Genomic DNA, 15,039 nt, shown 5'->3' with positions numbered 1-15,039 from the left:
CCCAAGTTTAACAAGTGAAGGCTCCGTTAAATTTCACCTGTACCCTCACTTCTCCCCCCAAAAACACACACTGATTAGCTACAATTCAGGTACCACAGTAAAATGGATTTTAATCAAATACAATTTCTTTATTTTCTTGTTGCTGTTGCTTTGCCTTTTACTTACTTATCCCTTTGCCTTTTTCTTATTTATCTACTTGTCTGTCTTGCAATCAAATCCCAGAATACAAACTAGCACTACTGAGAATCAGGGAACTAACACAAGTGGTGATTATTTTGCTGTAACACCAGTTATCTAAGTGGTTTGTGGTAGAAAGAGAAGGTTTAGGGAACAAACAAGGGGTGCAGACAGAGATCAAAAGAAATACTGCTCCTACGTGGAATATTAACATTTCCCTGTGGAAGAGACGACAGGAAGATCAGTAAAGCACGTTAAGCAGAATCACTGCAGTTCACAACTGGAATATTTACAAGCTTTTTGACTGATGTTTAGTATTTCAGAATTGAAGAAAAACCCTGAGTCTTTCCTCTTTTGCCTAGCCCATTCCTAATGGTGCTGTTCAGCATGATTCAAGTGACAAATTTTCTGTCTGGGTCCAGCCCAACTATATGTCACCCATCAGAAGAGAAGGGTGCACAATGAAGAAAAGCAACACAAAGCCATGGCAGCCTACAGAAATCAGCTCTGGCCCTGAGCACTCACTCAGAAAGTTTTTATTCATAACACACGCCACATGAAGGATGGGAGAAAGAAGCATTTGATCATTTCTGCCCCTGACCTCACACCTTGTGACAGCAATGCAATGCACACGTGTGTCCTTACAGTTTCCTTTCCAACACCAAGTGCCTCCTTCTGCTTTTGCTAGGCCGTGCCTCAGTTTCTCCTGCTCACGTTTCCAGCCTCATGCCATCAGCTGTTTAGCTCTTCACGTTCCATCTCAGCGCTCCACCTTGCCACCTCCTTGTTCATTACATTTATGAACATTGTACTCCCACTCTCCTTGTCATTCTTCTGGTTACTGACACCAGCTCTGGATGCTGACAACACAAAAACAACATGCTCAGGCTCTGCCTTTACCCAAAATGGAAAACCCAAGGCCAGGCTGGATGAGGCTTGGAGCAACCTGGTCTAGGGGAAGATGTCCCTGCCACTCCAGGGATTGCAATGATAAAATCTTCAAGGTGCCTTCCAACCCAGGCCATGCTATGAACATCTGTGAAATCTCCTTTGCTGAGCATCATGGTGGCCAACCATTACTCTGAACTTCTTCCCAGAAGTTAATTTTTAATGCATGCTAACTAAGCCCAAGGTACTTAAAGACTCCATTCTGTATGAGGTAGGTAGGGACTGCAGAAAGATGGTGGGAGCTGAAGCTGGGGAACAATCGAACACCAGATGTGCAGGGAAGCCATACACCTTCTAAAGAGGGCAACCAGAAAGACATGTGCTAAACCTCACCTATACAAATTTTCCTATTTGTAAACAAATTAACATAGCCACAATACATGACTGTACTTCTGTCTTCCATGAGCAATGAGTCAGAATTGTTGTTTACAGTTATTAGCAATGCAACCCTGCAGTCCATCAGCACTGCCTTCGCCCTGCGGAGGCAGGTGAAGCTTCAAAAAACATCAGGAAATAAGAATGCACACCCCAGCCCCAGGACTGTGCTCTGAGCATTAGTACTTGTCATAGACAGCAAGAGGAATCACTCTCTGCTGTAATTCTGTACTTAAAAATAGTATTTGACAAGCAAATCTATTATGAGAACAGAATTAAGATACTGAAGTTCAAGTTGATCAAACGATTTTGAAAAATAATCCAGATTTCACTCTGACTTAGAAAAACAAACAAACAAACAAAAACACTTGAAAAGGGAGAAAAAGAACCAGTTTTTATCTTTTTGATAGCAAAGCACAGAACAAGCTCAGAGTCATACCACAAAGACACTGTTTTGGCTGCAGGGAACCTAGCTGGGCAACTCTCATCACAGCAGCTCCACAGCCCCCTGGGAAAAAGAGCTGTAGTCTCCCACTCCCATCCCAGGGCACCATTCCCTACCCCATGTCCTTTTTCTCCTATTCCAAAAATATCTGCAAGCACATACACTTTCTCCTCCTTATCACAGGCTTTGAAGTTTTTTTGCCAATGCATGCTTGTTCTCTTTTTTTTTCCCCAGAATTCCCTAAAACAAAGCAGCAAACAGGAGAGAAACCAGAGGAGCTGCCAAAGACAGATACACACAGCACTCCTACATTTCCATGTAAGTACAAATAAATGAAGGTCTAAAGATGCTTCCCCTGAGCCATTGTAATTTCCATCAGTTTTAAACTTAGTCCTAGAGTATCTTGAATCTTTCAAACTACTCAGCCTGGTGGCTAATGACCAGGTAGGGATGAGGAACAGGAGACTGGAGACAGCTTCCAACCCCTACTACCAACATGCATACTCTGCCTTAAGGCCAAAGTCGCTCCCATCTTCTGCTTTCCATCACTCCTCTGACATTTAAATCAAGGCCCAAAACCAGTCCTGCAGTCTGATGATACAGAAAGGTCCCTGCACTCCTCCATTGCTGGGGCTCTTCTCCCTCAAGATTGGTCAGCATTCCCACAGTCAGCACCACACCTCAGTCTGCACTTGGAAAAAACCTTATGGATATAGATGCTAGCTCACAGAGTTTGATATCACTGGCACTGAAGCAGCAGGCTGAAGCTTTCATTTTTACAGCCAGTCACACTTAGTATTTTGATAGCAATAAAACCATTTCAACACAAAAATTCAGGCATGTTCATGACCATGTCAGGGGAGATGGCAGCAGGTAAGGAATGGAAAAATCATAGACAAGGAAAAGAAGAATGGGAAATTGAACACTTAAAAAAGCAGAGAGGTCACCAATTTAACCAATGAAAAGAATCAATCCGCAAACCAGACAGCGCCATTCACCAGGTAGCAACCATGAAACAGAAATCCAGAAATCTTCAGAGCTGCCTCCACTCTTACTTGCAGTTTTTATTCCTGAGGATATTCAGTCACAACCAAAAGCAGAGCTGGCCCCACACGCTAGGAAAGCTCACAGATTTTGGGGGATAATTTCCATATCCTTATGGCATGGTTAATTCACCTGGGATCTTCCCTCCCACCTCTGCCTCTGCCCAGGACTGCATCAAAACTTGCCTCCTGCTTGGCCAGAGACACCTCGGCAAGCAGCCAACGCTGATAATGACCAACAACAGCCTGTTTGTGCCTCTTCAAAGCACAGGATGATGCAAAAATGCCCCAGAAAAAGAATTATTTCTTCTGCATTTGGCTTAGGGCATAAAACATACAGGAACACAACAAATATCCTAGTTATTTACACTCCACTAAAGAGATTAGGGCTGTGATACAGGAGCAAGCAAGTGGGTTCTTCATGTGCTTTCCCAGGATAGCAGCAGCTCTTGGGAGAGCAGGGTGGAAGAGCAGAGAGGAGGCATTGCCATCAGTCTCCATCACAGCCAGACCATTCCTGTACCTGAAATGTTTTATTTCAAAATCAAGTCTTTGGACTGGCGGGGGTTTGCACCTTGGGCTTTCTTTTGGAGGGCAGGCAGGAGGGAAGAGGCAGCAGTAAAACAACTACTTTGCCTTACTCATCCCAACAGGAGCAAAGAAATCTGTCCTCACGCACTGAAGGCATTGTAAACCCCAGAAAAACAGGAGCCCTCAACATGGCACACCTAATGAACACCTTTGGTGAACTGCCCCTTGTTTTGTGTAGTCTCCCAAGTCCTGTGCTGCTGCCCAACCTGTTCTGCCTACAAAGCAAAGCCAGGGCAGGGCCTGGAAGGGTTTGGACCAATTCTTCACCAAGCAGCACCACCACTACGTGCTGGCCCTGCCACATTTGCTATTGCTTCAACCTCAGCACCTTCAGAAGCCCGGAGCCCCGAGGCTTTGCCCAGCCGGTGTTCCCTGCCTCGGCAAGAAGGCTCTCCCAGTGCCAGGTTTGCACGGGGACAGGATTTGGGGCTGGCAGCGCTGGGACACGGGGCAGGAAGGGCGATGGCCCCGTTTCCAGCCTGGCAGCTGCTGGGTGGGAAGGAGCCGGGAGGGACCCGGGCACAGCCCGAGCTCCCAGCGGAGCTGGGCGGCTGAATCAGCGCGGGTGGACAGCGATGTACTGCTGACAGAGCTGCAGTAATCACCACCTTTCTGCATGGTGAACTCGCAGGGCTGACTTAGTCATCCTCCATCCTGACGCCATTCCAGGAGCAGAGCCACATACATCCCCCGGCTTTGGGCTGTGCCCGTGGCCCAAAAATAGCTTTTAAGCCAAATCCTGCAGTCATCATTCAAAGTGGAAACTCTTTTATTTACATTCAGCAAGAACTCATGTATGTTTTTGACAATGCTGAGAGTAACCAGTGCTTAAATTATTTGCTTAGCAAAGCAGTCTATTTAACTACAAGAGTTACACCAAATATGCAATGTTTTCTGACCCACATAGAAGCTAATAATTTGCATTTTATGGAACCACTTTGCATAGACAACCCATCTTAATGCCCACAGCTTACTGTACAAGAATTAATAATTGAAAAGCAACTCGTCAGCACTGTTATTTGCGTTACAGGTAACTCACAGACCTCATTACACTGTAGCATTAAATTTCCAATGACCTTCTGGAAAGCTGCTCACTGCGAGAGTCTTTTTAAGGCATGATATTTCAGAATGCCAAGCAATTGCAGAGAAAGTATGTGACAGCTACCCAGAGTCCGTGGGAGAGGCCAGGCAAAACACCCTGTCAGAAGTGTATCAGCCTGATTTCCCTTTGGCTGAAGAAGTGACTTTGACTTCATGAATCCCCCCTCCTCTCCAGTCAGTCACTTGACCGAGCTTCTCTCACAGATTTCTGCCTTAATGCCAGATTAATCCTACTTCATCCACTCCCCAGACATCTAAGACACTCCGGCCCTTTTTCTCTCAAATCATTTGCTTTCAAGCTATTTCTGTTGCAGCACCCAAGCACTTGCTGTGGATGAAAGAAGACTCAGAGGCTAGTACAGAAGTGTAAAGGCAAACAAAAATTAAATGGCAAAGCCTGGGATTTTCATAGTCTTAGGGAAATTAGGTCCCCTGAATCCCACGGCAACTCTGAGAACAGCCGAGTGCATAATTTTCCATTATGCTTGTAAAAAATCCCCAAATAAACGTACACCTAAATGCAGCTTCGCAAGGCTGAGCGTTGCTTATTCTCCTAAGCGTTGCTACTAAGCCTGAGGTCTCTTACTCCACATTTTAAGGTCTGGTTTTTCAGAAAACGGCGCAGAAGGGCAGCCAGGGGAGAAGGCAGCCCAGAGCCCGGTTGCTGGGGAGGAGCAGCAGAGCAGCCCCACATTTGGGGCTGTGCACCCCGACGCTGTCCCGCTGGCAGAACCCTCTGCGCTGGCACCACAGCCACTCCTCGCTGCACAATCTGCTCCAGAACGTGCCCGCTGACTCCTGCCAGCCCCAAAGCTTCTCTGGCATATTCCTCTGGACTGAAGCAGGAAGACTGGGGCAGCCAGGGGCTGATTTATCTCTGCGTGAACGCCTGCGGGTGCAGTTTGTGCAGCTCTCCCAAACAAAACATTTTCACTGCCATAGCAAAGGCAAACTTGCCCAAATCCAATTTGTTTGGTACTTAATTAGCATCTCTGCTGCAATGCTGGAGACAAAAGAAAGAAGCACTCCCCTCCTCCCATGAGCATCAGGACTTTTTAATCTCAAAGATATGCCTTATCCAACATGACCAAAGCAGAAAGAATACAGCTCCCTCTTACTGTGAAACAGAGATCATCTCAGGAGCTTGCTCATCATGATTTGAATTTCAACAGCCCTGGCTGATAGACTCCCATACCTGAAAACTAGGGAGTAATTTAAAAACATAATTCATAAGAAAAAACAATTATATCCATTAGACCTTTGAGCGGTAAAAAGAATAAAGATGGGATTAGAAAACCCTGGCTGGCTTTCCTTTCACCCACTAATCAAACAATTCCCTGAAGCACTCACAGGAGTTTCTCCTCTCCACATATCTGTGGCAGATGAAGGGGAGAGCCAGATCTGCTCCCCTGGATTCAGTCTGGCTTATTCAGCAGCTTCAGCTCTGCTGTTTCAGATTTCCTGCAAAAATAAAGGCTCGGAAGGGAAAGCTGAGCCTCTGGGCATCCACAACTACTGCACGCACATAGGAGGCAGGGCTGCACTGCGAGGAGAGGAGCAGCAGCCTGTCCTTCAGCATCACATGGCTGGCCGTGCTCAGCATCCCTCACCACAGCCTGGAACAGCCCAGCCCAGAGAACCCCTGGAGCTGGGCACAGCCATCAGGAACAACAGAGCAGCTCCTGCACGCTGTCAGTGCATTTCCTGCAGTCAGCCTGTCCGTGCATTTCCTGCACGTCAGCTGTGCTCCCTTCAAGATGCAGTTCGGGTGAGCAGGCCTGTAGATGAAATTAAGCAGCAGGATCCAAAGTGGATATTGCCAGAACAGAGAAACATCTTAGTCATGCCTCAAAGTTGAAGCAGAAATGGGCTTACATCCCATTACCAGCCCTTAGAAAGACAGCAGTTGTTTTGGTTTACCAGTCGATTCTTCCCTCAGACTGTTTTCCACTGGGGCAGTGCAAATGTCTGCTCCTCAGAGCTTTACTGAATAGCAATTTTAAAAGGAATTCTCCAAACAATCAACAAGCCTGCTTCCCCAGGAACAGCAAACCAACATCGTGAACATGCACAGGGCATGGAAAATGCTACTGTAAGAAAGGGAATACTAGCAACGTGTTCCTTCCTCTGTGTCTTCCTGCAAAAACAACCTCCCTGCCCAATATCCAAAATTGCACAGGCTCCACAAATCTAATTAGCCGTGACTCCAAAACGCAGAGCTCTGTCCGTCTAAATGCATCATAAACATTAAAGTTGTTTTGCTTTTATTAATAAAATCTTGGGACAGGATGAGATAAAAATCCTCATGAGCAAAGTCTACGAGGTAAGTACCTCCCCCTCCCCGAGTAAAGAGCTGTCTTTGTGTGAATAAACTGGGCAACCTAGATAAACTTTTCCTTGTTTATTATAAAAGCACAAGTTCACCAAGGTCCTTTTATGTCCTGATGCATGAAATTATTCCAGCTACATATAATTTCAGAGAGCCAAAGGGGTGAGGCTATGGTATTTATAGATACATTCAGAGCTAGAATTTTGGTTAGCAGCAACATTTTTATGGCCTCAACACCTAACATACTTTTGGGAAAATGCCCACCTGTATATATAGATCCTGGGAAATTTTCCCTATTAAATACATATTTCAAGAGAACTTACCCTTTATCTTTTTCCAAATTTGATATATAAAGTCTGTGCTTTTCTCTTAGAGATACAGAGACAGAAGGAGAAGAAACTGAGGCAACTTTCATAGCAAGAGGAAAGCCTCTGATCCCATCCTGATTCTTTCGGACATGCTACACATTAAGACCTGAATATCTGTAAACTCAAAACACAAAGAGACTGACAGGGCTCCACCAAAAAAAAAAAAAAAAGAGGAAGAATGGCTTTATTTTATTCAGGTAACAAATTAGGAGCTTACAATGGTTTAAAAACCTGTTCCTCCAAACTTCTAACCCATAGCCATGCCTGAAGTCTGCTCAGGACTGGATCAATACTCCATTTAAATCACTCAGCACTGGCATCTCTTTACTCCAGAATTACCCTCCTTTGAAGCAAGCAACAGCAGACAAGCAGGGAAGAGATGCTATTGGATTAATACTACTCCAGAGATCTTCTCCATATACATATACTGTTGTTGTATATAGCATCATTATGTAAGCCTCTCTATTTTTAAAACAAAGTATTTGTCTGGTCAGTCTCTACTATTATCCCACCCGTAAACCATCAGTCTGAAATTCCAGCCACTTTAATCATAAGTTTACAGTCTTAAGGGTAGAAAAGCAGTAGAAATTACAATATCAAGAATTTCTATTTGCTTTAGAAACATGAAAATTCTAGCCATTTTTATCAACAGGATTTCAGAAGCCACCACAATAAGGGCACTGCCCAGGCTCCCCAGGGAATGGGCACAGCCCCAAGGCTGCCAGAGCTCCAGAAGGGTTTGGACAAAGCTCCCAGGGATGCACAGGGTGGAACTGGTGGAGCATCTGTGCAGAGAGAGGGCTGGACTCAATGATCCTGATGGGTCCCTTCCAGCTCACGATACTCTTTGTGTGATTTTGAATAAATTACCAACCTTTGAACAGCTTATTTTAATAAACCAAACACAACTTTTCCAGAAGTCTGTGACCCAGAAGGCTCCTGCAACCCAGACATTCTCCTGAACCACCAGCACAAAAGCAAATACTGTAGGTCAAGTCACAGCCAAAAGATTCTGGTTCCCTGCCACACAAAGGAAAAGTGGAATTTAAACCACAACTTTGTTACCACCCATCTATTCTTGAAATGGTCAAGGATAGCATGGTGGAAGCCAACCTATAGAAAAGTTCAGGGACTGAGTTACTGCTTTTTCTGCACCATGCAGCACTTATGGAATCTGTATTACTTAACTTCAAGCTCTTTATTAGAACTTTTAAATTCTATTCTCTGCATTCTTACGCATGCCCTAAAAGTTGCACCAGATCCCTTGCTAAGATTTACTTTGGCAAATCTTTCAACATTGCTGAAGTTGCTCCTTGGCTTGCAGCAACACTTTTGTCATCGGAGTATTTGTGAATCAAGACTCACCCCATCCTATGTCAAGGACGCACAGCTGCAGAAATCACTTCTTGTATTTGAAGATTTTTTTGCATACAGTCACCAAAATATGACAGCCATAATGGTACCTATGCGTGAAACATGACTGCAAACAGGGCTGGGATTATACCTCACTGCAAATATAAAGCAGTTATCTTCATTTACCTTCTAAGATCACACATAGCATCCTCATATATAGTTCAGTTCTGTGTCAAAATCTAAAAAGAAATATATTCTTCTAGAATTTAGATAGAATCACAAGGACTTCAAATGGCAAACTGTAAAATTAAAATAAAAAATCCCTTTCAGGCTGGACAATTATACCAGAAGTTCACCAGCACAGGAGGTTGTGAACACTAATGTCATTAAGTTTTTCAAAACTAATTAAGACATTTTTTAGATAAGACAATCCATCAGCAGCTATTAAACACAGTTTAATTCCTCCCTGGAACTGCCAGCCCAAAGGTCTCCTAGAGTGGTGACTGCTACAAGGGTTTACCAGGAAGAGAACTTCACTGTTCCAGTTTTTCTGTGCACCCGGGAGTGGCCCCATCAGATGAGCTACTGAGCTAGACAGACCTTTAGTCTAACACAGAATTCTCTTACTTCATTCACAAGATTGAAGATTATAAGAGACCAACCTGTTAATAAATCAGAGCTGAAGTAAAGTCGTACCAGCAAAAGAAATCGTCTTAGCATGACTGACTGCATATCACATTCCACACTGCCTCCTCTGAACATCCTACAACACAGCCTTAATAATATTACCTATTCCCTGAAGTACCTCTTTGGATTCCAGTGTACCCAAAATGTGCTTGTGTACATTTATCACAAATGTAATACAGCACACAGAACAGAAGTAGCACAGTGATAGACATTTGCAAGTGCCTGTGAAATCCCTTTGCAATTACATACCTGCTGATATAGAATTAAACACAGCCAGCAAGGAAATAAGTAACAACAACAATAATAAACTCTTTCCAGAGTATTTTTGAGCATATATAGAAAATAGTCCTGTTCCATCCCCTAGCAGGGGATGGAAAAGTAGCACCCTCGATGGTCCCTTACCTTTCCCTGAATGAGGGGAAGATTGGAAGGCTCAGGCTCCACACCAACACAAAGGCCTCTGAAAAACTGACTGCAGGAGTTGCTTACTCCTCCTTTTCCCCAAACACTTGATGCCATCACATGCTGTTCTTTCAGAACAAGATGCCCCCCCAGAGCAGTGCAGCTGCAGGCGGGTCCCAGCGAGGCACTGCGCACACCTATGGAGAGGTCCGTGCTCACCAACACGTCCCTCTCCTCCCCACACTCCAGGTACTTCCCCACATCCCAGCCTGCCCCTTCCCCTCTGAGCTCCTGTCACCTCCAGCACGGTGGCGATGCCCACACCGATCTTCGCCATCGCCTCCTCGCTGAGCAGATTCAGGGAGACAAGCCCCAAGAACCTCTCCTGCAGCAACGCCACCTCCACAACAGCGACAAGAAACAGCCAACTAATAATGGACCGGTTGAGGGGCTGCCAGCTTCAGCAAACGGGGCTGGAATTGTGGTTTTTGTTTAATTCAGGAAGCTTCCAGTTCAGCATTTTGCTTGACCCAAGCCCTGGACTGCAGTAGCCCGGAGCCCACACAACACCCCAGGCACCAGCAGCTGTGCACAAAGATTTCCACAAGGCCTTGGATTGTCAACTAAATGAAGCCGAAAGTAAGTTTGCCCATGCGTGCAGGGAGCACCTAAGGCACTGCAGAAGCTCCTGGAGCACAGACAATGGATAGTAAGTACATCATAATCCCAAAGAGATTGCTAAAAATTTGCTTAATACATTACTGTGCCACTCATTGTGTTTCCATCCAGTATTTGCAACACGCCAAGTGCAGCAGATACGCCCGATGTAAACAGCTGCCCTAATCCGCGCTGTTCTATAGATCGTGTTTACCCAAAGCTGAATGATCATTTCAACCTTTGTTAATCTGATTGCATAACAAACCACAGCAGCCTGAAATAACCAAGCTGCTCTCTCCGGCACACATTAGTTGAAATTTCAGCACCCCGCTGCTTCTGAAAAACAGAACAGACCAGATCATGGAGAAAGAAGAAAATAAACAAGGTACCTGGGCACTGCTTTCGCAGCCAACCACCACACGCATGGCAGCACGCAGACACCACGGGGCACATTCGCACCTGGAGTGGGCTGCCAGCACAAGGCAAAGCAAAATGTTCTCAAGCCCTGAGCTCCACTGCGCAACGGGAGCACATTCTGCTGGATCTCGCTCACAGCTCGGGCACAGGCTCGCAAGCAAACTACACGGCGTGGATTTCCAAAACATGTGAAAATGCACACATATAAACAAAGGCTGTAATTTACACGGCAGACCCTATGAAAGCTTATCTAGCACATGACATCACACCCATAAATTACAACTTAAAGCACCTGTGCCAAACTGCTCCCACCCCAAAATGAAGATGATTAATATCATCTACTCATCCATGCCCATGCCTCTTGGGAATAAACACACATGAAGTACCTCCCAAGACAGAGTAGTATTTAAAGGTTCTTCAGACAATTAGAAGATTTATAATTATTATTGCATTGCATCATCACAAAGCCTTAAACAAATCAAGCTGCCTCATCATGTGACACCTAAGATAATACAAGGTTAAACAGCATCAAGCAGTATCGGTTAACTTCACTTGTACAGAAGGGCAAATGCCCCCAGCCCTTGGGCACGGGGATCTTCAACCTCACAGCTATTATTAAACAGCAAGTGAGACAAGCAAAAGCAAAACACACGGATTTCTTTGAACGGGCCCAGAATCAGAATTTTTCCTTTGAAATCCCACCAACCAAGGCATAGGGAAAGTGAAGGGCAGGCGAATGGGGAACTGAATAAGGTGAGGGACGTGTTTCAGCATCTCTCAGCTTTAGTTCACTGGTCCACGATCAGCTTGGGAGAAATCAAGAGGCGGTATCAGGAGCTAACATTACACTGCCTATTGATCACAGCCAGCTTTCCACAGCACACAACAGAATTCCTTCTTCGGACTGATGATACCCGAGGAGGCTGCCTTATGGCACAACTGGCAGACAAGACAGGCATCAGCCGACTCTCTAACCAAAACACGCCTCAGTATCTTTGTGCGGCAAAACCAGCCAAGTATCTCTGCCCCAGGCAGAAATATCTGCTCCTCCGAGTCCGCAGCTCCCACAATAATTGGCAATTCTCGCAGTGCCCCCGCAGCAGGCCCTGCGCCGGGAGCACAGCGGCTCCGGCCGCGCCGCTGGGGCTGTGCGTCTCCATCACGCTCTGCCCGCACCGAATTCCCATTTCTGCGCGTTATTACCAATCTGACATCACCCACAGCGAGCACAGTCTGACATCTACAGTTAACTCGGCGATGGTGTAAGTGCCGCCCGGCGCACGAGCGGTCGGTGTTGCAATACGGCGGTGCCTAACATCGAAAGAGAACGCAGGATGCAGACACGGCTATCGACACGCAGCTATAAGATAAAACCCGCCGGAGAGCGGCTCGCGGGGCTCGCTGCCGCCGCGGCCGGGCAGCCGCAGCCGAGCCGCCCACCGCAGCCATTTCCCGGCCGCGGCTCCGGCGCTGCCGGCGAGCCCGCTCCGCACAAAGCCCGCCGGGCCATGAATAAAACATCGCCCGGAGGCGGCGGCGAGGGGGGTCGGCACGCGAGAAATAAGGGAGTGGAAGGAGGAGCGGCCCCGCGGAGGATGGGGGGCTCCCCCCGGCCCGCGCTGCCCCGGCCCCGGGCGCTCACCTCGGCAGCCGCGCTCGGAGCGGCTCCCCGGGCCGGAGCGGGCGGCGGGCGGCTGCGGCTCCCGGGCGGTGCGCGGCGGCGGGGAGCGGAGCCGAGCCGAGCCGAGCCGAGCCGGGCGGCCTCTCGGGGAGCGGGCGGGGCGGGGCGGGGCGGGAGCGGGGCCGTCACCGCGGGGAGGAGCCGCCCGCCCGCCCGCCGGGGCCCGCGGGGAGCGGGGGGAACGGGGGGAACGGGAGTGCCCATCCCGCACACGGACCTGGGGTACCGGGAGTGCTCATCCCGCACACAGAGCCGGGGTACCGGGAGTGCTCATCCCGCACACAGAGCCGGGGTACCGGGAGTGTTCATCCCGCACACAGAGCCGGGGTACCGGGAGTGCTCATCCCGCACACAGATCCGGGGGTACCGGGAGTGCTCATCCCGCACACAGATCCGGGGGTACCGGGAGTGCCCATCCCGCACACAGATCCGGGGGTACCGGGAGTGCTCACCCCGCACACAGATCCGGGGGAACGGGAGTGCCCATCCCGCACACAGAGCCGGGGTACCGGGAGTGTTCATCCGCACACGGGTCTCGGGGGTACCGGGAGTGTTCACCCCGCACACAGAGCCGGGGTACCGGGAGTGCTCATCCGCACACAGATCCGGGGTACCGGGAGTGCTCATCCGCACACAGAGCCGGGGTACCGGGAGTGCTCATCCCGCACACAGATCCGGGGTACCGGGAGTGCTCATCCGCACACAGATCCGGGGTACCGGGAGTGCTCACCCCGCACACAGAGCCGGGGTACCGGGAGTGCTCACCCCGCACACAGAGCCGGGGTACCGGGAGTGCTCACCCCGCACACAGAGCCGGGGTACCGGGAGTGTTCATCCCGCACACAGAGCCGGGGTACCGGGAGTGCTCATCCCGCACACAGAGCCGGGGTACCGGGAGTGCTCATCCGCACACAGAGCTGGGGTACCGGGAGTGCTCACCCCGCACACAGAGCCGGGGTACCGGGAGTGCTCATCCGCACACGGGTCTCGGGGGTTCCGCACCGCTCATCCCGCACACGGACCCGCGGTGTCGCAGGGCAGGGAGGCAGTAGGCGCCCGGTGAGGTCACAGATGCACAAATCCATCTCATGGAATCGGTGGGGGTAGGAGGAGCCTCTGGAGACCAGTCCAACCCCTCACCAAGGCAGTGCCACTCGGAGCAGGTGACACAGGTGGATTTGGCATATTCCAGAGTTGGAGGCTCCACACCTTCCCTGGACAGCTGCTCCAGGGTTCTGCTACCCTTCATGGAAAGAAGTTCTTCCCCATGGAAGTGAAGGGTCAGCTCCAATTTCTGCTCTCTGTGACAGGGACAGGACCCAGGGAGCAGCTGAGCTGTTTTACTTTTTGTCCATTGCTCCTTGTCCTGTCACTGAGCACCATTGAAAAGAGGCTGGCACCATCTTCTTGGCACCTGCCTCTGGGATATTTATGTGGATCTCAAACACAGCCCCCTGTGCCTTTGGTGCCCACAGCAGGGGGACAGCAGAGTGCTTCTCTTCCTTAGCATGGAAATTGTTTTCCCAGGAATGCAATACCTATCAGCTCTATGGCACCATACACCCAAACTTTCACTGGAACACGGTGTTTTTCTGTTCACAGAGGCAGAGTTATTAATGAAAAACTGGAGATGGAGGTGAGCCTCTTTGAAGATTGGGTTATAAAAGCTGTCTCAGACTGTTCCTGCCAAGAGGTGCTACCATGTGAACTAGAAAGACTCCAGCAAGCCTACATCCTTTTCATCACTCACAGTTTTAGTATCATCCAATAAACCAGGCAGATAAGTTTTCATCTAAGAACATTTTTCCTTCACCATGATGAAAATGTTGAAATAAATAACAGTTTGTTGGCCAAATCCTTGGCAAGATCCCATTTGAAGCAATTTCTACCTTCAAGTTTCTAGCAATTAATTATTATTTTTTGCTGCACTGGAAATCACTACCAGAAAGGTGAACATAAATAACATCAAGACATTCCAGAAAAGGGAATATTTTCAACTCTAGGTTGATAACTGTGAAGTTTGGCTGACTTTGTTTTTCTGTAGAGAGCCTGATACTGTTTCCAAAGAAACTGGTGCTTTTACAGTGAAACATATATGATTGCTATGCCTCTATAAACTGTGCTTCCAATAAAAATGCCCATAAAAGAACAGCAGGAAGCAAACATATTTTGTTTAGCCTCTACAAACAAACCTTCCTGATGTTTTCCTGATGATGTGTGTAGCTAGTTAACATTCATAATAATTAATTACATGAAAATCCATTTCCTTATGCACAAATTTGTTGATGGAGTCTTTGTCTGCCACTCTCATGTCGTCAACAATATGTTTTAAAGCAGAAAATAGTTATTACCCAGATTTCTGGTATTTATTTTACTTATTTCTGAGACAGTGCATATTGGAGAGTTATTTTTAGAAGCTGAAAACATATAAACAGTGTAAACAATTTCTGATATCTAGGACAATT

At 47.8% G+C, this 15,039-nt stretch overlaps 1 protein-coding gene across 1 annotated transcript in view; it reads right to left on the bottom strand.

Moving 5' to 3' along the window:
• C8H1orf21 (chromosome 8 C1orf21 homolog) overlaps window positions 1-12,671 on the bottom strand; it is a 106,100-nt gene extending 93,429 nt beyond the window's left edge. The window contains exon 1 of the mRNA XM_021525127.4: window positions 12,536-12,671. The gene's annotated coding sequence lies outside the window, so the exon portion shown is untranslated. The remainder of the gene's footprint in view (window positions 1-12,535) is intronic.
• Between the last annotated feature and the right edge of the window lie 2,368 nt (window positions 12,672-15,039).

This window comes from Lonchura striata, chromosome 8, assembly GCF_050655825.1.
Source record: "Lonchura striata isolate lonStrDom1 chromosome 8, ASM5065582v1, whole genome shotgun sequence".
NCBI lineage: Eukaryota > Metazoa > Chordata > Aves > Passeriformes > Estrildidae > Lonchura > Lonchura striata.
The sequence above is the reverse complement of the archived record's forward strand: the minus strand, read 5'-3'. Positions and strand labels throughout refer to the sequence as shown.